The sequence below is a fragment of the Rousettus aegyptiacus genome, unplaced genomic scaffold (genome assembly GCF_014176215.1).
Source record: "Rousettus aegyptiacus isolate mRouAeg1 unplaced genomic scaffold, mRouAeg1.p scaffold_m13_p_15, whole genome shotgun sequence".
NCBI lineage: Eukaryota > Metazoa > Chordata > Mammalia > Chiroptera > Pteropodidae > Rousettus > Rousettus aegyptiacus.
The window spans coordinates 34,290,868-34,318,495 of record NW_023416290.1 but is presented as its reverse complement, the minus strand read 5'-3'; the positions used below and the strand labels follow the sequence as shown (position 1 = coordinate 34,318,495).

General features: G+C 41.9%; 1 long non-coding RNA gene across 1 annotated transcript; it reads right to left on the bottom strand.

The window, feature by feature from the left end:
• On the bottom strand, positions 1–26,858 carry LOC107512226. The gene is made up of 4 exons (XR_001597229.2): positions 26,754–26,858; positions 7,293–7,401; positions 6,683–6,833; positions 1–4,260 (listed from the first exon to the last, which is right to left on the bottom strand). It is a non-coding gene; the product is annotated as an uncharacterized LOC107512226 (long non-coding RNA).
• Positions 26,859–27,628: the final 770 nt, after the last annotated feature.

Sequence of the window (27,628 nt, the reverse complement as noted above, 5' to 3'; positions counted from 1 at the left end):
TCTTATAAAGTTGGGGGCGTATTAAATTTTTTGAGCAAATCATATTTTAAATATATTAGGTGACCTTGAAATTGTATTAGCTTCTATTGCTGAAGAACAAATTACTCCCGAGACGTAGTTAATCACACAATAATATTTATTATCCTCACAGTATCTATGGGTTAGGAATTCAGAGGTGCCTTAGCTAGGCAATTCTGACTTGGGGTCGCTCATGAGGTCACAGTCACAATGTCGACCAGGGCCGCTGTCACCTGGAGGGCCTGCTTCCTAGATGGCTTACTCATGTGGCTCGCAGATGGGTGCTGTGGGGGCGGAGGCCTCCTTTCCCCGCCACACGGGCCTCTTGTCTTCACAAGACTGCTAACTTCCCCCAGAGTGACTGATCCATGAGAGAGCCAGGTGAAAGCTGTCCTTTTCATCAGTCATATTCTATTCATCAGATGCCCATCAGTCACTCAGTTGGGGAGAAAATTAGCTCTACCTTTGAAGAAGCAGTGTCATAGAATTAGTGAATACATTTTAAAACCGCCATGGACATTTATGGGTGAATCATTCATTCACTTAACACATATATATATTGAGGACATACTATGCGCCCACACTGTTTTGAATGTTTGAAATACATCCTGGACAAAACGGACTAAAATTCCTGCCTGCCTCTGTCCAGTTAAATTCTAGTAGAGACAGAAAATAACAACAAGCACAGTAAGTACATTTTTTTAGTAGGCTTCAGGTTTAAGTGCTCGTAGGGGAACAGGATCAGGGGAAGAGAACTCCAGAATCCTGGATTCAAGTTACATTTTAAATAAGGTCATCAGACTCGCCCTCCCTGAGAAGGGGGTTTGGGGAGGCAGCGGGGCTGCGCTGCACATGGCCTTGTAGGCTAGCGTATGCCCACGAGGCCCGGTCCCCTGGGACCCCTGGTCATTGTTTCCATGCTCTTTCACGGGTGCAGATGGAGAGAGAAGTTCCTCTGCAGCTCATGAGAACTGTCATAATTCCCCACTTCTAGGTCACCTAGGAGAAAGTTTCTCTGCGGCCATCTCCAGCTGTCATAACCTTAGTGACAGCTCCAAGGAAGCTTCTGTGCCACTCTGAGATATGCTACAGGCAACCTACATGTATGACACAGTGCATCCAAGGGGAACGAGTGAGTCATTCAGTCCTGAAGACGCGGCATTTAGAGGAGCAGCACTTTCGCAATGCTAATGTGTAATTTTAGTGTTTAAATTCAATCATGGTGTTTCTACAACTGGAGGCAAGCTCCGGACCACACCCAACAGGAGCTGCCCAGCCCAGGGAACAGTAGAAGTTTGAAGGTTTCTGAATCATGAAGGGAGGGAACTGGAAGGAGAAGACATTCCAGACTTGGGTGTAGCCAAAGAGAGGTCAGTACGCTGCAGGCCATGTAGACCCTTGTTCACAGGGTTGCTTGGGGCTGGAGGAGCTAAGGATGAAGCAGTGTAGGGTGGGTACCAGAGGACTCAGTGGGGTACCCAGTTCTAATTCAGCCATCCAGGCAGGCTAGAGGGTCCCCAGGGCAGGGGAAAGGGGCAGCGGATGTTTGCACAGAGATATAGGAGCCTTATTCAAGGGGCAGTTATTGACCTAGAGAATGTAGCAACTAACACTACTGGGACAGAGGCTGCCCCTCAGACTCCCATGTAGCATACCCAAAGGAGAAGGACCCCATCCCAAGGAAAGAGAGAATAGAGGTGCACAAGAGGGCCCAGACATTGACTCAGGGTCTGAGGGAGGCTGGTGCATGTAGCAAAAGAAGGTTCCCTGATAGGGTCATCTGGCCCAGCCCAGAGGACCTTGCCCAAAGATGGCTATGAGGAGAGAATGAACGAGACAGCTTTGCCCCTGGAGGTGATGTAGACACTGGGAGCCTACTATGAGAGCAGGCAACAAGCACCAGGACAACTAATGTAGATATGCAGAAGCCGTCTGGATACCAGAACAATCTCCTACAGCCTGTGGAGACTGACAGTCAGGGATGCAGGGTGCAAAAGCTGAGTTACTCCTAGGAAAACAAGTATTCTTACTCAGAGGGCAATATGCTTAGATCGTCATAAGGCAGAGGCTGGGTGGGGGTGGACACGTCTAGGTTTGTATCCTGGTTATGCAATTTATGAGCAGTAGCAGAAATGTCTCTTAGCCTTTCTTTGACCTCAGTTTCCTCACCTGTCAACCTCACTCAGCTGGTGAGAGATGAGATAAAACACTTAACTTGGTTCCTGGCCTATACAAGCTATGCACAAATAGCTGTTATTTTCATTGTTACTAATTTTACAAATTTTGTGGACAGCCACTCTGGGTTTCATTTGCTTGATTTCATTACTTAGCATCTCTTCCTTTGGGGAAACTGCCCCTCCCCATCTTACCTACTTGGTTCTGGTGTTGGGCTAATCCTAGGACTTGGACCCTTGCCGATGGAGGATGAGCAAGTGGCCAAGCTGGGCCAATCGAATTCTCTAGGGTCTACACGCTGTCATGCAGGTAGGCAGTTGGAGCTGAGTCATCCTATGACAGGAAATTTCCTGCTCTCATCTCTCCCAGAGTCTGGTATCCAACTCATCCTTACAGTGTCCTAGATTTGCTCACTCATTTTAGTAAAACGTATTCCCTAGTAGATTCCTAAGAAAGATTACATAGAAAAAATTGGGGACCCTGAATGTCTGAAAATGTCTTCATTATACACTCACACTTGGTGTTCCTTTGGCTAAATACGCAAGTTAAGAAATATTTTTTCCATATATTCCATGTCCTTCCAGCATCCAGTGTTGCTGTTGAAAAGTCAGATGATATCTTATTCCTGATCCTTTGTTATAGCTTATTTCTCCTCTCTGTAATCTTCGTTTGATTCCTGGGGTCCTAAGATTTTATAATAATCATACCTTGATGTGAGGTTTTATTGTATGATTATTATTCATTATGTTTGGGCACTTCATGGAATTTCTTGTATTATTTCTTTGGTAATTTCCCTTCCTCAGTTTTCTCTGTTCTTCTGAATATACTATCAATTGAATGTAAAACTCCTTAATTAATCCTCTCAATTTCATATTGTTTCTCTCCTACTTTCCAAATTTGTGTCTTTTATTTCCCACTTTCTATGAGATTTCATCAGCTTCATCTTCTAACCTTTCTATTGAATGTTACTCCATTATTGCACTTTTAATTTCTAAGAGCTCTTACTTATTCTCTGATTTTTTCAGGATCCTGTTCTTATTTCATAAATTGATGGTATTTTTTCTTTTTTCTCTTCTCCTTGACTTTTTTCTCTTTCCTCCAAGTTCCTTTTTTCTCTTTGATTTCTGTCTCCCACATTAAATGTAAGTTCTCGTCATTCTTAAATGTTGGAGTCTTCCAACTCCTAAATGCAGTCTCTCAAATTTTTCAATCTTGATTTTTTTTAAATAACCATATAAGCAATACATAAATGTATTCTTATCACCAGTTTCAACAATACAAAAGCACACTGAGAAAAATAAGTCTCTACATATTCCTGCTCTTGTTCCCAAAGGTAACCACTGACAACAGTTTGATGTGCAAATGTATCTTCTACCATACAGTCTAAATCCTTCTGAGTTAATGCAGATGTAATAAACTGACTTTTGTGTGGAAGATTTGCATTGTGTCTGTGTGTTTTAATGTGTTTGGTCTATAATAGTTATTTAATTTTTGAATTTATTACCTAACATTGGAAAATTAGGAAATCTCATGAAAATTTGAATTCCCAAACTCTCTCTAAAAAATTAGGAAGTCTGGCAACACTGGACCCATACCCGTATATTATGAAGAGGCATCTTTTCTACAGTTCTAGCCCCCACTTGACCGGCATTTACCTGTAGTATTTGCCAGCCACATGTAAGCATTGGAGTTGGTGACACCTGGTTAAGTAAGGCGTTGGTGTGGGTTCTGGAAGTTTTAACAAATCCATCATTAACTAACAATAGATTCATCTATCAGTTCATTGGAAGGTCTGTCAGACAAGAAAACATAGAGAGGGGGAAACATCCTTTTAGCATAGCATGGAAAGGGTGGGCTAGGGCAGACTGGACCCCAGGTCAATGGGACTGGTGGACCTGGAAGATAGGATGGCTCATTAACTGCTGATCCCTGACTTCCCCAAGTAGTCCTTCCAATGATCTTCCCAATACAGATTCCATGTCAGCAAAACACACTTTGTGACTTCTAAGTAGAAGAATAGGTACAAGCTGAAGGGTGGATGAGGCAGGAAGCAACAGAAATGTTGACCTGCAAAGAAGAGAGGACACTCAGTATGAGCTGTCTGTCACCACAGCCACATCGCGAATGGCCGCCACTCACCCTCACGGAGCCGATTACCAAGGCTGACTCCTCGCACTTCCTCCAGTCAGGGAGGGGACCCATTGTGTCATTTTCCCCTAAGCAATACCCCTGTGCTCCAAATGCAAGTGGGCTTTTGGTTGTGTAGCTCTGATAGTTCTATGCAATTCTTATACGTATCTTATTTAACTTGGTAAATAGCCACATACCCACTCACTCAAGGCAGCTTATGATTTAATCCAGATGAATCCTAAAAAATACAGATTTTGTGAATGCTTTTATATTACAAAGGTTTAGGGAGAATCTAGTAAAATCATTTATGTGAGCAGGTACTTAGCTATAAGAATATATTGTGTATTTATGTGCTCGTTTTAATGCATGGCTACAAAGATAAATTTTAGTGCTTCTTTTTTTAAATTTCACAGGTGCAGGAGATGGTTTAGGGCAAAAGACTGGCCCGACCTTATCATGTGTCAATAGAACACAGAGCAAAGGGTCAGTCTCTAGTCTAGTAAAGGTCTCATGGGACATCTTCCACCGAAGGACAATGTGATCCTCATTTTGGCCACTGTCATCTCCTTACCCCACCTTAAACCTTTCTCCCCCTTTCCCACCAGCCTCACTCCTGAGGGTGCTATAAATAGTCCAGAGTTGGCCCTCCACTCTGAAGCCTGTTCAGAGATCATAGAAACAGGATTACGGCCACTGTTAATGTTTATTTTCTTGTCCCAAATGAGATCTCAGCCTTTCTGCCACTAAATTGCTTCACTATATTATACTTGAAAAATAGAAGTGTTGTCTCTGGTCAAATTTTCATCCTGAGCAGAAATAAAGGAACATTTAGATCAAAATATCCAGACTCCCTCCATAGACACTATTTTAGGATGCAGTCAAGGAGAAAATAAAGAAGGGAATGAGGAGACAAATTATATGATACTTCTTTCTTCTATCCCAAATTAAGTCTATTTCTGCCTTTGCTTTTATCTAAAACTGCTATAATAATTTCTCTTGGTTGCTTCCCATCGTTGCATAGAAAAATGGAATTCCGCACCCAGCATTGTGTGGGAACACAGCAAGGGAGCAATAAAGCTTGCTCTTCGGTTTTCACTCCGGTACCTGATCACTCCTCCTGCCCCCTGGTCCCCATCACAGTCACTGCCAAGCGCTGATTCCCGAGGCCCTGACTGAATCTAAATATTAAAATCATTTGAGATATACTGCTCCTGGGACATTTAGCAAAATATAATAAGTTTCTCAAAATGTGACCTAATTATAACTGTCCTTTTAAGTTTTATTTCCCACTGGGACTAAATGTCTGCAGTTAAAAATAATTCTTGAAACAGGTCCATGTTGCCACAAAACTTTTCAGAGTCACTTAAATGTTATCCATATTCCGATTTATTTTTCTCCTCTGTTCCTGTGTGATAAAAGCCAGACAGCAAGGGAGGCAGGAGGCCAGAGCCCTTTAGGCAGAGGACGCGCTAGGCCAGAATTCTCATGGCTGAAGCGTCCCGTCTGCCTGGATGAGGGGTCAGGTTACCACTGGTTCACTGACACCCCCTGCGTCAGTGACCCCGTATTATTCCTGCAGGCAGCCCCCAAGTAAGTTTGAATGCCCAGCAGTTAGAACTCCTTCCCCTTCTCATCTCAAGCCCCCGTGAATATCAGGCTCATATGATTTTAGCTTTATTCTCATTTGCTACCCCAAAAAGTCTTTGAGACACTCGGGCCTCGATCCTCCTGCATCTCCATAGTCCATGGTGTTCATTCTCTCCTTCCAATATCCATTTCCATAAATCTCCTTTGAGAGGCAATCCTGTCTTTCTGAACAGAAAAAGCCCACTCCTGGCTGGCCAGCATCCTTGGCTCTATTTGCACTGACTCGGACAGACCTGGCTCCTAAGAGTAGAGTTTTCTAAGGATACTTTCAGAAGCGGTTGCTCTTTCGACTTCTTCATTTAACTCTCTCTGAAAAATAACAAAAGGGGAGATGTCTTCTAATCTAAGGATACGTATCCTAAAAATTCAGACAGACCTTGGCTTGAATCCTAGCTCCATCACCAGTGTGGCTCTAGACACATGCTTGAACTCCCCAAGTCTCAACTTCCTCATCTGGGAAAGGGGGATGATAAAGAAGCAACTTTACAAGGTTGTTGTAAAAATTAAAATGGACAAAGAATGCCAAGCAGTTAACATGGGACCTAGCATGTGTTAAGCACTCAGTAGATACAAGCTATTATTATTAGAGCATTTGAAAAAAATCATTTCTTCTAGCTAAGATAATGCCACTAGTGCAGATAGAGGATGCTATTTCTGCTTGTCAGAGGGTGCCAGAAGGATTCAAGCCAGCGATGGCTAGAAACAAAATTACCTTAGTCATCTGGATGCTCTTCTCTCCTGATTGCAGCTCATGGGAGAAGGAAACAGCCAAGAAAGGAGAGAGGCCACAGCCAGAATCATACCTGGAGGCCCTGGTGAGAACTCACAAGCAAAGACATGCCATTTCCAGGATGTTCCCCAACCTGAAAAGGAAATGCTGAGTTTTAAAATAAGCAGATACATTTTAATTTTTAATGTCAGATATGCACATTTATTCCATGCTAAATGGTACCCTTGAGTCCTCACTGGGGGTGGAAGCGACCAGGTTACCAATGTTTGAAGCTGGATATGAAATGCCAAATTTGATGTTGGGAGCTTTATAAAATGATATAGACAGTCACTGAGAGCTCCCCGCCCAGTTTTGGAAAAAAAAAAAAAAAAAAAAAGGGCACTGCAGGCTTCTATTTAGAGAGACTAGAAGAAAAGAAACAAGAAAAGAAACAAGAAAAGAACATTGCTGGCTGGGAGCAACAAAGAACAGACAGGCAAAAACTGAGAGCTGTGAGGAGAAGTGCTTGGCAGTGACTGCGGTGGGGACCAGGGGCCAGGAGGGGCGAGCAGGAAGGGGAGGGAGCAACGTAACAGCCCGCGTAACTGCTCACCTGCTGGGCTTCCGCACTGGGCTTCCACACTTGCTGGGTGCCATGAGGTCAGAGTCCCAGGAGAGCCGGTCTCCACGCAAAGCACCTGGCAGCGTTTCTAGCACATGTACTACAGGGAGAGAGTTGATTTCATGCACGGTTATAGATCTCACACGTAAGACAAATGTAATGAGAACATGAGAAACTTCCATTAAACATTAATAAACAGGAATCACTCTCAACCAGTCAGGAGTAGGCTGCTGGATACCCAAGACTTTCACCCTGTCTTCGCTCTCTCGGAGGTCCCCTAGGGTAGAAACGCACCCTTCTACGTGCCCTTTACGGCTTCCCTCCCCTTTGTGTCTCACTTCCCCTCTCCCTTACCTAGGATCCACTGCTGTATTTGTTTCCTAAGCTGCCATAACAAATTATGACAAACCTCGTGGCCGAAAACAACAGAAATTTATTTCTCCCAGTTCTAGAGACCAGAAGTACACAGTCGAGGTGGTGGCAGGATTGTGCTCGCCCTGCAGATTCTAGGGGAGAACCCTCCCTTGCCTCTTACACCTTCTGGGGGCTCCAGGTGTTCCTGGGCTTGCGGCCACATCACTCGAATCTCTGCCCTCATCCCCTTATCCATGGTTGCCTTTCTTGTTCACTGCTGTATCCCCAAGCCCCATTTTGGTGCCAGGCACTTCAAGAACTCAGTAAGTACTCCTAGAAGGACTGAAGGAATGATGCAGGGACAGACATGTGAGCGTGTGTCCCCTGCAGCCAGTCCGAAGGAGCAGGAATGGGCTGGCCCTGAGCCAGTCATCCGACCGCAGGCAGCAGTGTGGCAGAGGATCCTGCGGAACCATCTACCCTTTAAGAACTGTAAAACGAACTCCCCCTACCCCACCTTGAGTAGAACAGACCAGAACTTTCCAAATAGGAAGTCTCCCCATACTTTTCTGAAGAAAGATATTTTTTGCCTCAGAAAGCAACTGGGAACAAGGAACTCTCCAAGGACCACATAGGCCTGGAACTCGGCCAGCCCTGGATTTTCTGCAAGAGGCAAACGCCATGCCTGCCACATCCGTAAAAGGCCCTTTTGGGACTTTAACATCGCACCTGCCCCTGGCAGCCTGGTCCACCCTTTGTCCATCATACATCTTACCCCCGGAGCTCGCCTGACCTGAGGGGAGAAAAGCTGGGTGGCATGCTCTGACCAACAGGAGAAGCCAGTTAGAGTCTCGCTGTTGGGAGCCTGGAGTAGGAACTAGAGGGGTCCCTGCTAGCAGGAGGGACACAGAGGCTGAGTCAGAGGCGGTGCTGGAGGGGCTGAGTGGGCGGAGGCGAGTGGGCGGAGGCGAGGAGGAAGCGGGGGCGGCAGGAGCCGTGAAGCAGAGGCAAGGTCTTCGAAGAAAAACGAGAGCGTGAACAATTCCACAGACTCCTGCCTGAGGCCCCTCGAGCTGCCCTGCATTCAGGAAAATATCCATTTCTAGTCTCCGCAAGCCCTGGCTAATCCACAGATTCCGCTTTCCAGAAGTCTCCATCGCTCTCACTGCTTTGCAGTTTCACTACCACAAACCTCATCACTAAAACTCGGCTGAGTGACTCTTTATTTCTTGCAACCCAAAGAATCTAAGTAAAAATAGAAATATACGAGTGTTTACTGTATATAAGAGACTTCAGGGAAAGACAAAATTTCTGGACATGGAGCTTATGCTCAAAGAGCTTTTTGCTTTCAGCCACGCTTTTCTCCACAGCAATACATCCTCTTGTGGTACTCTACAGCCTTCCCACTCAAGATGTGGTCTGAAACCCACCTGCACGGATATCGCAGGGAGATCCTTTTTAAAAAGCAGAATCTGGGGCCGCAGTCCAGACCTACTCGACCTCAAGTAAATTGTAAGAACATTAAAGTTTGAGGAACGCTGCTTCCCTTCAGCTAATAGTCCAAAACCCATTGTCCCAGTCGCCTTTTTACTCCTGTTTTCTCTCTCATCTGCTACCGATTTGATAGCCAACATCATTAATTCTATGGATAGGTAAGCTATTGATAAAAGTCTCTGCCTGTAAAATGCAGGCTTCTTAAAGCTGTTCCTTTGCCTGTATCCTTCAGCTGTTTTTCGTTAGATTTGGTTTGCAATAGTGTTGTGAAAGCTTATCCTTTTTTCAGAGGTTCACCCTGTTTGGGTAAAATCTTGTTGAGTAAATCCAAGGACTGAGAGAATCTGTTCTACCCTGTTCTTTACAACTGTAGATGATCCTTAATGAGCATTTTAACTACATTCTTTCAACATACAATCATCCTTGAGAAGTATCTGTAGTTTCAAGTTACAGCTTGTTTTCAGCTCAAAACACCAGAGAAAGAGAGAACCTCAAGAGATAAAACACCAAGAAATAAAATAAGACCATTTTTCCAGGAGAGATTCCAGTTTCTAAACCACATGCCCTCAAGTGTCCACGGCATCGGCTAGTGGCTGGGTCGGGGGTGCCATGCCTTCGGGTCAGCCTTGCCCCCCCACACACATTTGCAAGCCTGCCAGCAGGTCCTCAGAAAGGAACTAAACAAAGCTTCATGTGTGCCAATCTCCAATTTTTCCTTCCTATCCTCTCTCCAGCCCTCTCTTCTCTTTCGTGCCCTTTATGCAACTTTCTGTCCTCCCAGGGAGACGGCTAAGGGCTGACAATGGGGGACACACCGTGCTGCATACTGGAGACGTGACCTTAAAGAAGACAGACCCTGGTCCACTTTATGGAGCTTCCTAGCAGGTAAGCTAGGTAAGTTTTCGAGTAAGTCGATTATGAGTGCTATGTAGGAGAATTTCACGGTGATAAGAGAATGTGCAGAGGAGGCTTGTCCCTGGGCTGGGGGCTACCTTAAGAAAATTCTGTCAGAGCTGAGGCCCAGAGGATGAGTGGTGGTAAGCCAGGCCAAGAAAGAAGGAGGGAGGTCTCCTTGTCCCTGGTTGGCCTCTTTACCTGTCCCAGCAGCCGATGTAGTACCCCTGCTCGCACTTGGCACCTCTGGCTGTTGACTCCACACTGACCTTGCCCAGTGCCCTGCAGTGCTGACAGCTCCATGGCCCAGGCTTGGACACTTGCTTCTGTCCTTGTCTGTGTCTGACCTTGGCCGGGGCCATTCTCCACCCCACTTCTTCTATATTGGTGCTGACAGCTCACAGGATCCCCGTCCACCTGGGGAGCAAGATAGGTGAGGGCATCACTTTCCTCTCAGTTTATTAGAGAGCACTTCTTTCCAAACAGTTATTTTGTGCTCTCGGGACAATAACTCAGGCTCAATGCAGGTTTTATGTTTGTGGTGTGGTCAGCGGTTACGCAGGAAACCATTTCTAACACAGCTTTATCGTCTCGATACTGAGCATCCCACTAGGTCTCAGTGGTGTGGTGAGCAAGAGGGCCATGCTTGCTGGGTCAAGCCACGTTGCATCTTGCTCGTGCCCGCATTCGGGCTGGCGGCGGCTGGATTGACAGTTCCCACATGCTTCTCTCCAGGTTACACAAGCAGCTGCTGGATTCCTCTCTCACTCTGAATAAATTCAGTTGTTTTGCTAACTGGACTACAGCTTCTTTTTCCAGAATCCCACAGGCATATTTTAGGGTTTCTGTGAACAGGTGCTGCAGAGAGCACACACGATTCATTTATTTATTAGGATGCTACCCTGTGTTTTGAAAAACAATTTGAAAGGGAAAAATGGCCTATCCGATGCTTTTTGCTTTTCTCATCAGGACCTACGCTGTGAATGTCTGCTATTACCTTTAGTTTACATCTGGTTAGGTACTTTGATTTATGTTGGCTGTAATCCAGAAAGGCTGATTTGGTTTATTTTAAGGAGTTTTATTTTAAGAAACTTTTGACATTTAAGAATTTAATTGGAACAATCTGTACCCAGAAATTTTTTAATGCAGTCTAGGATTAAAAGATGTTCTTCAGCATGAGTGGGGTTGGAGAAGAAAGCAGGGCTCTGCACACCAGGCTAGTCTTTGTCCTTCAGGAGCACGTTCAGGATGCAGGATCCTCACACTGCCGCTTGCATCAGGGATGAGAGTGGCCAGAATGGTTACTTCTTTAAAAAGACTATTCTGATCCTCAGACTCATTCCTTAAACTTGACTCACCGAGCTCTGCTGGGGTGCGCTGTCTACCATTGGCCAGTTACAGGGAGGTGGAAGCATGTGGTCTCACCATTCAGCCCACTTTCACCAGCTGGTCAGGCCTAACCTGGCCTGGGTTCAGGAAATCTGCCTCATTCCCTTGATCAAAGGTCAGGTTTTCCTGGTTCCAAGAGGCAGGAAGAGACTGAGTTGGTTCAGAGTTCCTCCACCTTGAGAGCTGAAGTCACAATTGACAGTTGAAGTGCTGGTGGGGTTTGATATTCCCAAGAAATGTCCCAACTTTCAGAGACTGGCCCAAATCTCCAGGGACATGATGCACAAGCATTCTCAGTACTTCTGCTGAGCGACAGCTGATCCATGACCCTGACCGCTGCTCATTGAAGTGAAGAGCTTCCCAGCATCCAAAAGGGGAATGAGAACAGATGAAACCAGGGCCCTTCAAGCCCAGTGGGTCCTACGAAATGCAAGAGGCTCGTGTCCACCAGACCCTGAGTAGTGATTGCAGACCATGTTTTACTCAAGCTCCTGATTCTCTCCCAAATTCCACCTCCGCTGCCACGTGTGTGCACAACCAGCACTCAGCAGGTTTCCCCTAATTCTTCTACTTCCCTGTTTCTCAAGATTTCACCTCCATTCTCCATTCTCCCAGTCACCACCTTAGAGTCACTATTCACCTTACTCTACTGCTGTAAGACTCAATAATTAATTGTGTATTCTTGGTTTTTTAATCTCTTTGATCCTCAGTCTCATTATCTATTTTAAAAACCACACCTACCTCATAGGGATTTTGTAGAAAGCCTTAGATGTCAAGAGCTTGAGCTTTATTTAGGGAACAAAGAAAGAAACAAGGTGTTAACATTTTTTGAGCACCTACTGTCAGGCTCTATTAGACATTTTACATTGGAGTTTTAGGATTAATTAACATATCTCTTCCTCAGCTTTCACTTGTAACTCCTATAATTCTTCTACTTGTATCTTTCTCCAGGCAAACTAGACTATTTTATTCTGTCTTACTTCAGCAAGCTCGAATACTATTCTATTCTTTGTCTTCAATCATACTCTTTTTTTCTATGAGGCATATCCCACCTCTCCAGGGTGAAATCCGACCATCTTTTAAGGTCCATTGGGGGCGTGCTAGTAAATATTGAACAACCAGCTCTGCAGACAGAAAGAGTCCTGATTTTGTTGTGTTTGCCAATTTTCACAGTGTAAATACTCCCACTATTGCCAATTTCAAGCTATCAACCCGACATCGACTAGCTCACAGAATGTTTGAAAATTTAGCTTTCAGTTCTCAGAGACCAGAGTGAGCTGGCTCTTGCATACCACTGAGCCTACAATGTCACCCTTCTGATGCCCCCAACCCCATAGTATGCTTTCCCTCCTCTGACCTTTGTCAGTAATTTGTACTCTTCCACAAAAAGTCTTCTCCATTATACATGGTTATAATGAATCCTCGTGATCACTAACTTTTAAAGGACATGAACTGTGTCTTACTCATCTACATAATCACAGTGGTTCCTGGAATGATAATGATGTTCAGTAAATCTTGCTGCATTAGACCAATGAGGAAGATGATCACCAGGGCTTCACACACAGTCGTGAGAAGGATATCAGTGACATCATGTAAGTAAGACACTCACAGAGTGCTTTGCCCAGGGAGTGCTCAACCAGCAACAGCTAATTTTATTATCAACTGTGACTTCTGGAATTAAGAGAACACAAATTTTAGGTGCTAACAGTGGTTCTCGACAACTCCTCCCACCCCAAAATATGCACACATGATGGTCACCTGGGGAACTTTTGCAAACCCCAACGCTCAGGCAAATTAATTGGACATCAGTATGTTTGATTTTCCCCCTAGTGATTCTGTTGTGCACCAAGTTTGAGAACCACTATCCTATATGCTTCCAACTCTCTCCCAGGCCGATGAGTCAGGAGTGTCAAAAAGGAAATAGATCCAACTATTCCTTTAAAAATCCTCCTGTTCACTAAACAATTCCAGTAAATAGGAGGAAAACTCGCTTGCACAGCTGCCTCATTTGGCCCTCATGTTGGGTGGAGTCACCTGGGAGTGGAAAGGCTGAGCGTGAGTAATGCAGCCTTCTGCAGGGGCAGGAGAGAAATACCTCTTCGTCAGCGAACTCCTGTAAGCACTTTTTCAAGGTGGAGAATCTTCTAGGCATCTCATCTAAACTAGATTTGCTCCTTGTGATAATTTAGCACAGAGTAAACATAGTAAATGTTATTTGAATGAGCATAAGTGTATGTATCCCAATTCTTTTGTTCCACTAGAATTTTGTTGTTAACTGAGCTATTAAGGCTCAGAATGGTTCTAATTCTCATATTTGTGGTAATGAGGATGAACTTCATTCAAGTCAAAAACTGTAATGTATTTCTAGCTTTGAGAAGCAGATATGGCTTTCCCTCTTAGAGTTGGTAAAACTGAAATAGTGTGAAATCTGATTGATCCAAAGTGACAGAGATGCCAAAAAGGAGATAAAAGATTCCTGTCCTAACCACTTGACCCACTTCATTTGTTATGGATATTTAGTTATGTGATTTTGTCATCTATCTCTCACATTAAAGGTAGTCACTAAAAAAATCCTTTGAAAGGATTTGATCTAAAAAGTAAATTCTGCTTTAATAGGTTACTCTGTTTTCTTGAGAATGATAGCCTGTAATTTCACTTTAAAGGGATTTGAGGGAAAGAAAAAAGTGGTGTGTGTGTGTGTGTGTGTGTGTGTGTTAGAAAGTCAAATTTTAGGGGTCTAATATGCTAAAATTTTTTGATGCTTAACTATGAATGAGTCTTTAAAAAAATTATTTTTAAATGTATTTTAGAGGCACTAAAAATAATATGTATGGAAGTATGAAGTGGCTAATAGAAATGCTTCCAGTAGCACTGTTGGCTCTGTTAGACCACACCAGATGCTTTTGCAAAATCCATGTTTATTCTACTTTTAGTCCAATTCGAAACTTTTTATAGAGACTCTAGATTGTCTTTGAAATAAACATTTTTTAGCTATGCTATTCAGTGGATTACAGTTCTTTTTCTCCTATGATATTTGGATATATATATATATATATAACCTATTGTTAAAATATGTGGCCAATGAACTTTTAAAGTAAAATAAACTTTTAAAATAAATCTTGGTGGAACTTGAGATTTTAAGTCAAGGCCCTATAATGCCATAAACCCTTCAAATTTACAGCATCATCAGAACTCTGGCTGCCATGTGACTCACAGCCTCAAAACCATGAGTTGCCTTTCTATTACATTTTCTCTGTTTTGATGTTATAAATTTATGAAGGACATATATGCTCGATACCAAGTTCCAGTATATCAAATTCATTCCAAAGTACCACCAGCAGGAACCACTGAATATCACTCTAGGTAGAGCTCTGAACCAAGAGTCAAGAAGTCTGCTGTTATCCTAAATATCACAGTGATTTTGAGCCACCAGATAAAAGTTACAGGTCTGGCTAGAGAATCAGACTGAGCAGAAGATCTAGCAGATTTTACTTGTTGGTGCAAATCTAAAAAAGAGACAGTAGCAGTAGGAATGGAAAAGTAAGATTCATCTTTGGATCTTACACTTCATTCTTTGTTCTTTGCACAAGGGCACTGCAATAATCTTTCAGCTGTATTGGTCATGTGACTATGTGAGGAGCATCTCGGACTCCTCTTTTCTTGAGAAAGTGGAAGGGATTGTACAGATTCCCTGAATTCTCTGAAATCCAGGTCCTGCCCAGAACCACAGTCACCTAAAAAACCCTATGGCATTGCAATTAGTGGTAAACAGTGTGATAAACCAAGGTCCAGTTTTGTTGCAAGGATGACCTGAGACTAGGAAAAGGAGGGGCCATTGTTAGTGCAAAAATTGTCTGAAGGTGAGAGAGGCAATGGATGGGCCAAATTCTCTGAGTGCCTAAGTCAGGATCCTTCGGAATTCTCTTTAATTGTAGTTACTAAGGAAGGAAGCATTTAATATATTAAAAGAGCAATTTGCTTACAAATATACCCCATTTTAACCCTGGGAATAGCTAAATAGAAGCTGGCCCAACATTTTTTAGGTGTTTATCTATTATGGAAGATGCTAAGATGCAGAAATTCAAAAGGTCTGGTATACTTTACAGCAAATAAAGACAGGACACCCAATATTCACAGGTAAAAGAAAGACACTACTTATCAGTTAAGATTGGCCTCAACTGCATATAACAAAGAAATAACATTAGTTTAAATAAGACAGAAGTTTGTTTAATTCCACTCCAAGGTTGGTATGAATCGCAGTTTTAGAGACCCAGGCTCCTCCACCCTCAGCACATGGTTTTCCAGCTCATATTTCAAGGTGGCTGCTTGAGATCCACCCAAAAAGGAGGAAGGGAAGAAGAAAGAAGTAGATTAGCTAAAGACACATATCAGCTCTCTTTTTGGTAAATTTCCTGGAAACTGCCTCCCATTTATATTACTTAGGCATAACTGAGTCCAGCTGGTCATGTATAGCTGTAAGGAATCTTGGGAAATATGGTATTTACAGCAGGTAGTCAGGGCCCAGGTAAGAGCTGTTCTGTTACAAGCAAGAAGAGAGTAGGTATTGAGGTAGGAACCCTGCAGAGTCTGCCACAACCTGAGTGATGTCAGTGCCGATACTTAGGGTCGAGAGGCTGCCATAGTTAAGTGGAAAGCCTGTGATTCAGAAAGCCTGAATTCTGTTCTCACTTCAAATAACCTCAGTAATCTCACCTGTAAAATAGCTGTGTCATAGAGAAAAATATTGTTTATTTAATTTACACATGAGCGTGTAAGATGACCACTTGTTTAAAATGTCTACTGAATTAATTACCTGATATAAAGCATATAACTTATGAAATTCAAACACACCCATGGGAGAAAATAGAATGGTCAAATCTTTTTTTTTAATTAATTTATTTTTTTATGATGACATTGGTTAATAAAATCCAGTAAGTTTCAGCTGTACTAGAATGGTCAAATCTTTAAGTTGAAGAGAAGAGTCAAGGATGTGTCTAATTCAACCTCTCTCCCAATATAAGAAGTCTGCCACTGTGATCCTGAGAGATGGTCCCCTGTCTTTCATTTAACTGTTCCTAGCGTCCGTTATTGATGGACAGTTCCACTGATGGATAGCTCTGAATGTCAGATAATTTATTTGGATGGTGATCTATAAACTCCTCCCTTCAGTGGCTCCATAGTGTAGTTGTTAGCACATCTGCTTTACACATAGAAGGTTTGTACCCCAGGTGGAGCCACAGACCATACCCCAGGTGTGCCAGGTCCCAGGTGCATGCTCCAAGCATAGGGGTTGGGGGGAAGCGGGGAGAGACGCTCCGTTCTTCAGAGACCCAGTTCTTAAAAAGGAGATGGCAACATCCGTAGGTCAGGGGTGGAAGTGGGAGGGGGAGAGATTAAAAGAGGGGGAAAATTTTAAATAAAACCTCCTCCCTTGAACCCCTGTCTCCTGAAACAACAGTGAAGAAAGCCATTCTCTCCTCTTCATGGCAATCCTTCAATTATTTCAAGACAGCTCTTCTGTCATTCCTTAGTCTTCTCCCTTTCAAGCTAAACATTCCTGATGGTTACAACTGCTTCTTAAGTAACCAGATCCATCTCTCTCACCATCTGGGTGTCCTTCTCTACCTTGGCATTTCTCAAATTCTGTTGACTATAACCCACACAAAGAAATCCATTTTCTATATCATCAGTACACGTATATATGCATGTAACTGAAACAGAATTTTCATAAAACAGTATGTAGCCTTTTTAGCTGCCACAAACTCATGTATTTTCCAATTCTACTCTATACTATTAAACTCTATTATGTTTAAGGTTGGTTGCTTTCCACTAAATGGATTTTGTACTCACTTATAGGTGGCGACCCATAGTTTGAAAGTCACTACTACTCCAGATGCACTCTGACTTATAAATATTCTTAGAAAGTGACACCTTGATACTGTAAGATGATCTGAGTGAACAAAAGGGGGTTCTACTTCCTTAGTCCAGAACTTGGTGTTTTATTTTAAGGTAATATAAGCGCATTAAATTTTAAAGTAACACCACCATATCACTGGCTGGGCATTTGAGTCAGTTATAACAAAATCTCTCCATATGAACAGCTTCTGAGCTGGTCTCCCCTACCCTCTGCTTGTACAATTGATTTTTTTTTAAATCCTAAGCACAGAGCTTTAACTCAGTCCTGTTCAACTTCATATTTTTTAGTTTTAACTTTTTTCAATGTTTCAAAAGCTTCTGGATAATTTTTTTCATCAATCTTTCATCAAACTTTATAGCATATGCATGTTTTATAAGTACATTTTCCATAGAATAATAAAGTTTTTTAATGACGATTTAGCTCTCAAAAGATGACTGTTTACCTAAAGTCTCTGCCTCTATTATAGCCATTCATAAACAGTTGAAAAATAAAACAAAAGATACAGACCTATGGTATTGGACAAGAAAATAAAAGTTCTCAGAGGCTGGATTTAAGATTGTTATTTTTCATATAGGTTTTCTACTTAAACTCAATTTAGATAATGTTTACTTATCTTGCAGAAAGAGAATACCAGCATACTTCAACTTCACAGCACTCACTTTATGAAGATCGAACATATATGGACTGCACTGCCAAGGCATGGGAAAGTTCCCCCCAGAAACCCTGAAGAGATAGACATATGATACAATCTCTTCTGGCTAGGAAGTAAGATAGGGCAAGTGTACAAGATTTTCAGTCATTTATTTATTCAGCTATTTATTCTACAGATATGTGTTGTGTTCGACACTGAGGAGCAAAAACGGGGAGTCCTAAATGCACAGCAGTGATGTGAAAGGCATAGCCCCCTACTCAGGGAGGAGGCGGCCAGTACTAATCAGGCTCTAAGTCTCATTGAGCTCAAGAAATAAGGTATCTAGGGTTGGTAAGAGTTAGCCAAACAAAGAGAGCCACATGCTGGAAGAATCAAAGATGAGGAAAACATGAGTACTTAATGGATAACAAAAGACAAGAACACTCCTAGAGTACTTCAAGAAGAACAGGGTTCGGAATACATTGATTAAAAGGCATTTACTTGCTATGTGTCCAGGCTAAGACTGTGATGAAGAAACCAGAGGAGGTGGCTTCTGTCTGTGAAGGACACCCATCTGTCTACTGAGGATTCTACAGAGTTTACAGGAAGCCTGAGAACACTTAATGTATCCACTACCTATGGGTTCCAAGCTAAAAGCTGTTGGCCACTGTGAAAGAAGGATTGTGGAGGAGATAGAGTTAGTGAGAAAAGGAATGATTTTCTTTTGATCTTCACTCCAAATTCCAGATTCAGAACAACAGAACGTCTTTTTTCCCTGATTTTTTCTCTTATTTTCTTTTTTTAAACTGGCAGTTTGGTTGGTTGGTTGGTTGGTTGGTTGGTTGAATTGGTGATTGATTCTTCATAATCCAAACACTCAAAAGATTCAAAACAGATGGGTGGTCAAGTTTCCTTCCCTCCTCACCACCTGCCACCCTATTTCACTTGCCAGAGACAAGCAATGTTACCAGGTCGTTTTTCTATTCCCAGAAATATTCTATGCCCATACAAGCAGTATGCATGTGTATAACCCTACATCTTTTTTTTTAGTCAAATGGCAGCATAATATGCACATGCACAACAGATAGTATTTTGTTTTTCCTTTCACAAAATCAACAAGACCAAAAGGGGAAAACATTTTTAAGTGAAAAAGAGAAGACTAGTCTTCAAAATAAGAGTATTAGTGAATATCAAGGATAGACAAAAATGTTAAAAATATATACGTATCTATTTTTTTCCCTCAGTTTTACCATTTATATATCTCAACTTCTCAGGAAGAAGCAAGAAATTGTAGGGGGAAAGTATAAAGGGAAATATTGTTGGGTCTTCTTCAAAAACATTTACTAAAATCCTTGAATTAGAAAAAAGCTTGCAATCTTTTGCTGTCAAATATAAGGAACACAATAAAAGAACACTGAGAAGAGTTATACTTTGTACTTAAAATATTATGCAAGCTTGAGAATTCAGAAGGCAACACATGACTGTATGCAACCTTCAGAAATATTAGCAATCTGTACTGACAAACAGGGCTATCTCTTTTATGCTACCAGATTGATGTGGAAACTAGGGAAAGAACGTTCAAGCTGAAATGAATAGAATGAACATTATAAATGAGTAACCAAGTCATCAAAGCATGAAGGCTTCCACATCTCGAGATAATGGTATTGCTCTGTGTAGTTTAGCTAATTAATTGGTTAAGAACAATTTGCCTCAGTGACTATCTCACATTTGAATATGAAATACTTTTTGCTTTGCTAGAAACTGAGAATACAATTATCATAGAGCTTGTAAAACAAATAGCTTTTGGCCACCAAAAGTGTAATTACAAGTCAGAGAACCTAATGGAAATTAGTGCTATTGGAAATTTTCCCCTCCATGCTGTAGAATTCCTTGAGCTTTATAGAGAGGGCAAAGCTTCCTCTACTAAAACATTTCCTCTTCAAAACCTTTCTACTGCATGAAAAAATAAGTTTCATTACATTTTGAATTCAGTAGGTTCTTAACCAAAAACAATATGCCCAGCTTGAGGGATCATGCACCTTATTCATCAAATCTGAACCCTGATAACTTTTTGGCTGTTTCTAAATATCAAACCCTCCCTCAAAGTGAGAAAATTTGTCAATGTGACAATATTCGAAAGAGTCAGAAAGTATTTCCATAGGAATAATTCTGGAAACATTGTAAGTCAGCAGTGTTAAAATTAATGTGTGGTCATATGATGTCACTGTCTCCCAAGTGACCTTGAGGGGGACTTCCTCATTGAGATGGTTAAATTTTGAGAGATTTGCTATAAATCAATACCCTTACCTTAGAGTCAAAACTTTTATAGACTTATTGCAGAGGAAATCCAATCTTCCAGGCTTAAAGAATAATAAGAAGCAAATCCAAGAACGATTTTGTAATTTGAAATTGATTTTCAAATTAGTTAATTTTCCTATCAAATTGTTATTGTGTATAAAATAGTGCATCCGAGCAAAAATGAAGGAAAATTTACCAGAACCTGAAGTTAGGTCAGAATGTAGAAATTTTATCTTCTATTCCTTTAAAGTTTACTTTCTGCATTTTCCACAATGATTATGTACTACTTTGGTAATCAAGATCAAAGAGAAAAGTGTTAAATTGAAAAACTTATTTTTCTATCTGTATATGCACTTTTCCCCCTGTGTGGTGGGATATCATCCTAAACATTTTGAGCTTGTCAAAGTTCCATTTTATTGTTCTCAACATCAATTTTCTAGGTAGACTAGAAATAAAAAATAAAATACAAATCACCTTTTTGTAACATAGATTTCTCTTCCCCTCTACAGCAAAGCAATCTGAAAATACCTTTACTCTCAACCTTCTTAAGAACTAAGCGAACTTAATGTAGGGAGGAGACAAGAGAATTAAAATGTTAATCAAGCCATAATCAGAGACTGCATTGTGCTGATCGGCCCTGCAGCCGGGCCAGGAGGACACCTGCAGAACAAAGGAAGAGGTCTGGGATTGCTAACAACCCATTTCCCCCTCCTCTTTGTATGATCATATCAAAGGAAATGGGAACTAAAGAATGATATATAAACTGAATTGTCTTGGGGTCCTTCTCACTGTCCCTCTCACTCTCTGCCTCTGGGAGGAGATCACACTCTGTGGAACGTTACACTTTTTCTAATAAACTTTCCTTTTGACTTTGGCTTCTGCCTGTGTTATATTCTTGAACACTCTCCGCCAAAGGACCCTCTTCTCCCCTCCAGCTTGGGGAAATTTGCCCTGTTCTGCATCAAACTGAGTGGTTTTCTTTTGTGTCTTCCCTAAGGGGAACGTGATAGGTGAGCCTCCATTGCTCCTTCAGTAACTTCCCCTCCCCCATCCCTCTTCCCACAAGTAATTAAGTCTTTTTCATTCATATATTGGGTGTTTAGAGCTCTAAATCCCGCCCCCCTTCCCCCTGCCTTTTACCAAGGGAAATAATTTCTGCACTTTTTAACCAATCCTGCCAGTCAGCCAAGACAAACAGCCTTTTTGGACGTGAGCCTCAGGTTCTTTCCTCCAGTTCCTTGGCCTTCTCTTCTGGGGCCTCAAGAGAACTCTCTCGAGGCTACGGGGAATCGCTACCCCAGCTAGCCCTTTAGTGACCGGACGCTCAAAAAGGAGAAAAGTAACTCCTCTGCCAAGTAAAAGGGCATCTCTGTTTGGTTCAAGATGCATCCCGACCTTCTCCCGAGGTCTGCGTTAGAGGAGAGGTCCTCCAATTCCTTCTTCTAAATCCGGTAGACCCAGTGCTGGGATGTGACCTTAAGAAGTTTCTGTTCTAGTTCCTGGAGAGGGAGTTGGACTGGATGATCCTCAGCAACAAAGAAAGGCTGTGATTCCAATCCCAGTTTATCCTAATATACTCCCGTGTATATGAGGACACACGGGAGAACCTTCTCTCTGATCTCATTAGTAAAGAGGGTTGTGCTTTTCGACGACTGGTTTAGTTTTTATCTAGGAATTGAGAATCTTGGAGCAGTTAACATGTCTTATTGGGAGACTTAATAGCAAATTTGTAGCCTCCCTGTAGCAAATACCTAGGGCTTTATGGCATGTATTTTTACACTGATCTCACACTAGTTCCAATTTACTTTACTATCTTTATTTTCCTTTTTGTCATTTTTCTTACTTGTTTTTACAGTATTGTTCTTACTCATTTTATCTTGTTATATTGTATGTCCCTTTTAAACTTTTTAACATTTTTTTTTTGGAACAAAGTAGAATATAAAGTCAAAATAATTTTTAAAATATACATGAGGGATGTTAATTTTTCTGCTTACTTCTGTCTTATCATAGTTTTCCACTAAATCCAAAAGTGGATCCTAACTGCACCATTCTGATTATGCAAATATCTTCAACTACAAAAATCGGGTACCATTAAATTATAATGTGCCAGCGGGCAGGGATCAGGTCCGATAGGCGTGGTGCAGTGGGGGCAGGTGGAGAGAGCCTGGGCTGGGAGCTCGGTTTGCAGCTCTGCTGCTTGCTAGGTATTTAACCTTGGGTAGGGCTCTTCTCTCCCAATCTCAGTTTCCTTGTTTGTAAAATGAAGAGGTTGGACCAGGTCACCTTTAAAATCTCTTCCCGCTCTGAAATTCATTGACTCTCTGATCCATTGTGGGCGCTTAATAAATAACAAGCATACTTCCGAAGGCCCTCAAGAATTACTTAGATTTGGACACTTTAGTCAACAACTATTTACCTGGCGTTCACCCAGAATGTAGTGGCCCAATGAGAAATCAGGCCGCCGCCTCTGGACTCTGGAGGCAATAGACCTAAAGGGAAGACTTAGACACTGGATTTTTTGTCCCCACCTGCTGCGGATTCCCAGTTTTCACAAGATGACTAGAAGCTGAAACTCCTTGCAAGCACAAAGAACCAGAGGGCCGGGGTGGGGGGTGGGGGGTGGCGGGTGGGGGGGAGGGGGGAGTGGCATTCGTGAGAAAGGGAGTTCATCTACTTTTAGAGAAATAAAACTGCGTGGTCCTTTAGAGTAGAGGGGGAATAGAGAAGTTTTAATTAGATGAAGGTTAGGTTTAATACTTACTCTACAAGTCAAAAGTATCATTTAAGCATATGAAAGATATTATGTGTAATTTACTTTTGCCACAAAATTTTACTTCACATATTTCCCCTTTAAAATTAATCATTGTTATTTATATATGTGTTGATCAATTTGTCTTAAATTGTGTGCACTTTTTAACACAGAGTTTCAAGCTGCTTGATAGCATCTTTTAGGGTTTGCCAGTTTATAAGGAATGGAACCAAGTATAAACCATCAACACTATAAAAAAGCTTCTATGTCCATTATGTGTTTGTAAATACAAAAAATAGCCAACAATTTTCAGAAAAAAGGCTAAGAAAGAAAATGCTTCTCCACATACAATTTTGCCACACATAACCAATTTCCTCATATCTCTCTTTTTTCTACACTATTCCAGGAAGAATCCTTATAGCTATTGCTTCATTTTAATCATAATGGAGGATCTCAAAGTATTAAGGATTTCTTTGGGGACACTTGTTTCTACTTTTCTAAAGGCCAAATTGTGTCCTTTTGCATTAGCATCAACAGACAGAGGCAGATTGCTGGTTGTATTTTAGAGCCGGGGTCCCTAACTGCTGGGCCACAGACTGATAAGGGTCCATTGCTTCTTAGAAACTGGACCACACAGCAAGAGGTGAGTGCCGGGCGAGCAAAGCTTCATCTGTATTTGCTTCAGCTTTCCAGCGCTAGCATCACCGCCTCAGCTCCACCTCAGATCATCAGGCATTAGATTCTCACAGGAGCACTGGTCCCTGATGCCAAAAAGGTTGGGGACTGCCATAGAGCTAGAGGTGTTAGAGGTAGGGCAGGGCAAAGACCTGCTGCTCTCTGGAGGGAAGAATGCGGTTCGCAGAATCCCAGAACAATCATCTGCGAAAAACACCTGAAAAATCTTTGTGTCCTGCAAAATTCAAAACTACATCTCCAGCATCAGTGGCCAAGAGTGCTTTGCAATTCCAACAAATTCAGAAACATTGTAATTTAGCTCATGTCTTCTAATCCAAGAGTTTTATAGAATTATGACAACTTCCTGTGTTGTAACAAGCATTTTAAATTGCTTCCTTCCATCCTCCAAGTGGAAATGAACTTGAAGTCTTTTTTAAAAATTGTATTTATCAAGGTCATTCATTGCCTGAGGAATAAGCTGGCAAAGGGACGCTTGGGAGTAGACAAGGCCTAAGGGAGGTTTAAAAAGGCTGGAGTTAATGTAGGGAGGAGGCAAGAAAATTAAAATGTTAATCAAGCTACATTCAGAGACTGCTGATATGCTGATCAACCCTGCAGCCAGGCCAGGAGGACACCTGCAGAACAAAGGAAGTTTTCTGCTGAATTACTAAGAACCCATTCCCCACACTTGTGAAGGGGAAGCAGGAACAGCAGAGTCTGCCCTACACAAATACAATCCTTCATTCCCTAAGGCCAAAACCATAGGGAACCTGTGGGTTAAAGGCTGGGAACTGCCAGCAGGCCTTTCAGGCTACACACTCTTCCCCTTCCCCTTCCTCGCTGTATGTCCACACCAAAGAAATGGGAACTAAAGAATGACATAGAAGCTGACTTCACAGAACATGGACTCACTGTCTTTCTCTCCGTCCCTCTCAGTCTCTGTCTCTTGGTCCCTCTCAGTCTCTGCCTCTGAGAGACCACACACTGTCTGTGGAGTGTTTCCTCTTTTCTAATAAACTTTCCTTTCAACTCTAAGTTGGCGTGTGTGTTGAGTTCTTTCTTTAGTCTCCGCCAAAGGACCCTCTTCTCCTGGTACAGGTCTTGGTCTCCCCGCACTTGGGGAAATTTGCCCTGTCCTGCGTCACAGAGATTCTTAAAACTAAGGAACTAAAAAGTGGTCACTCATCTGTTTTCTTAAATAGCCTCTTTATTTTTTAGAAAACCCCAAGGGTAAGACTGACCGCACCTTTTCTGTCAATTTTCTAGGGTTTTAAATGACATTATTTTTATCCTAAGCATTCTTTTGAAAACAGCAGCTTTCCTACGAATACCTTTTTTATATACCTTATCCCTTTCTTGGATCTCTTGTAGCCCTGGAGAGCACCCAGCTTGGTGATGTAAGGAGGCCCGGGCCGTGACAAGAGCATCCCGCTGTGGTAATCTGTGCTCCTTTCTGCTCTCCCCTGCTGCGTCCTTGTTTCCTGCAGAGTCAGCAAACCAGGGTCACCTCTCCGTCTTCTGCGGGGCTTCCCACATTAATAGCTGATATCTACATTCTTTCCGCTGTCTTCTCCCCATGAAACAAGTTAATCAAAAACTCATTGGGGCATTGGTATCATATAAGCTGTGACTCCTCTATCCATTTTCTGTAAATATTTTGAAAGATAACAGATTGCTACTTAAGCAGAGTCCTTTCCCTAGTCATATACTCAGAGCCTGTCTGCAGGGCAAACACTATGCGGATCTTAATAATTAAAGCACTTCCTGCCAGGATGCATTTTCTGTTGTAAGTCATAAGTGTTCCAGAAAATATAGATTGGTCAAGTCATTACCACACCACCACCCCATCCTCGGGATCAGTGATGAAGCCGGGAATGTATTTTCATTTGATAGCTTCAACTATTTGATTTCTTGAGGCTAATGATTAGATGCTCCTTGCAAAGATGCTTTAAAACCACAAAAACAAAGAAACTGCAATAGGAGTTGTAGATCAAGTACACGTGGAAGAAGCGAATGGATGAATGTGGGATATTATTCACTATAAGGATCTTATAAGCACATATTACATTTTTATTTTGTTGAATATACAGTTGAAAAACTTTATAAATCTCATCTTAAATTGTATTTATTATTTTTTAAATATGCTGACACAAAACATTTCCTTTTTTTTAAATGTGAGTAGAATGTCTTCAGGAAAAAAAATGGGGCAGAGAATCCTACATTCCTCTCTGTTATATCCTCAGGCCTTCACCCTCTCAGTGTTCTGCACTGGCTCTCATGTGAATTACACTGAGCATCCAGGTGTAGTGAAAAACATACAAACATAAGTCAGAGCTAGGTTCAAATTCTGACACCAGCGATTATTAGCAATGAGACTCAGAGTAAGTTACTTGACCACTTTGTGACTGAATTTACTCCTGGAACTTTTATGAGTACGAAAAGAAAGAAAATACCTGGTTTTATGGAATAAATTTATAGTAGACAATCCTAATCTCCATCCCTCTGAGATGGTGAATGTTCTAGAGAACATGAGGAGCTTCTTTAAGGGTCTCGGGTTGATATAACATCTTAAGGAAAAGACATATGTACTGCCATGAGTACTAGCATTTGTTATGGGCAATATGGAGCACTGACCCCTGCCCACTCATACTCATCTTCAGGTCCCTCAGCCCAGCTGCCAACTGCCATTACTTGCAACCACCCGAGTTATAGTTCCTCGACATCTCTTCTCTTCTTCCTCTCCCAGGAAGATGAAGGATCAACAAGCAGCTGTGGTTGGTGCCTCCATCTAAAGATAGATAAGAATCCTCACCCTTTAAGAGAGACATTAAATACATTCAAACGATTATGAATTGGTCTTTAAAGAGCTCTCAGCCTTACTTTTGACTAGCTTTGAGGAATATTTTTATGCGCAGTGAGCACAGCTTTCCTTATAGACCCAATAAAATTTCACATTTGCTTATTTATGTGAGTTCCATGAGAGAGAATCTGTTCTGACCTTATTCAAAACCCGCTGTACCAAGCCCACACTCAGCAAGTGTCCTCACCCACCTGTCACATAAAAGGCTTGTCCACGAGGTATTTCTTTCCAAACTTCTTGCATCAGATGTTAAGGACTGTGAAAATGAGTTAAGGTAGTTATACTAGTGGGAGGACATACAAGCTCTTAACGGACTTTGAGAGATAGTTACAATCAGTCAAAAATAAAAATAAATTGGGATTCTCTGCCTTGGGTTAAATACTGGTTGCCTCCCCTTCCTCCTGCTCCACAGTCTTCCTTCCAGTTCTCTGGGCCTCAAGAGAATTAGGGTTTCTGGGTTTCTTCTATCATGACTTTGGCTTTTTCTACCAATTCTTTCTCTTTAACATTCTTCTCTCCTTTCCTTTCATTGCTTTTTCTCGTCTCGTTTTCTAACACTGGCATTATTTCTTGCCTTCTAATTTCTCATCTCTTCCATAAAAGGAATAAGCTTCATCGTTACTGACCAAGTCTATTTTTTGTTTTCTGTGGGCTTCTGCTGAAGCTCTGTTCAGAACTGTAAATGTGCACTGGGCCCTGATAAAACCATAGAAAGTGGAGAACCCTCCTCAAAAATAAACAGTCACTTCCTTCTTGAAAGGGCCATTACTAATACAACCAACACTTTTCAAAAGCTGTGAAAAGCCAACTATTTCACTACCAAATGAGTTTCATGAAACTGGTCTCCTGTGTTCAATCAACGAATATTTATTGAGCCTCACAGGCCAGGCAGTATGAAAGGTGGTGGGTTCAAGACACCAAGCCAGTCTTGGAGTCTGCCCTTGAGAAGGCGCATAAGTAAACCAATAACAAAAAGGCCCATCACTGACATCCGCCATTCCTGCCGTCTTCTCTGCATTATTTTTCCCCATATCACTTATCGCTGTCTGACAAGCCTATATTTTAC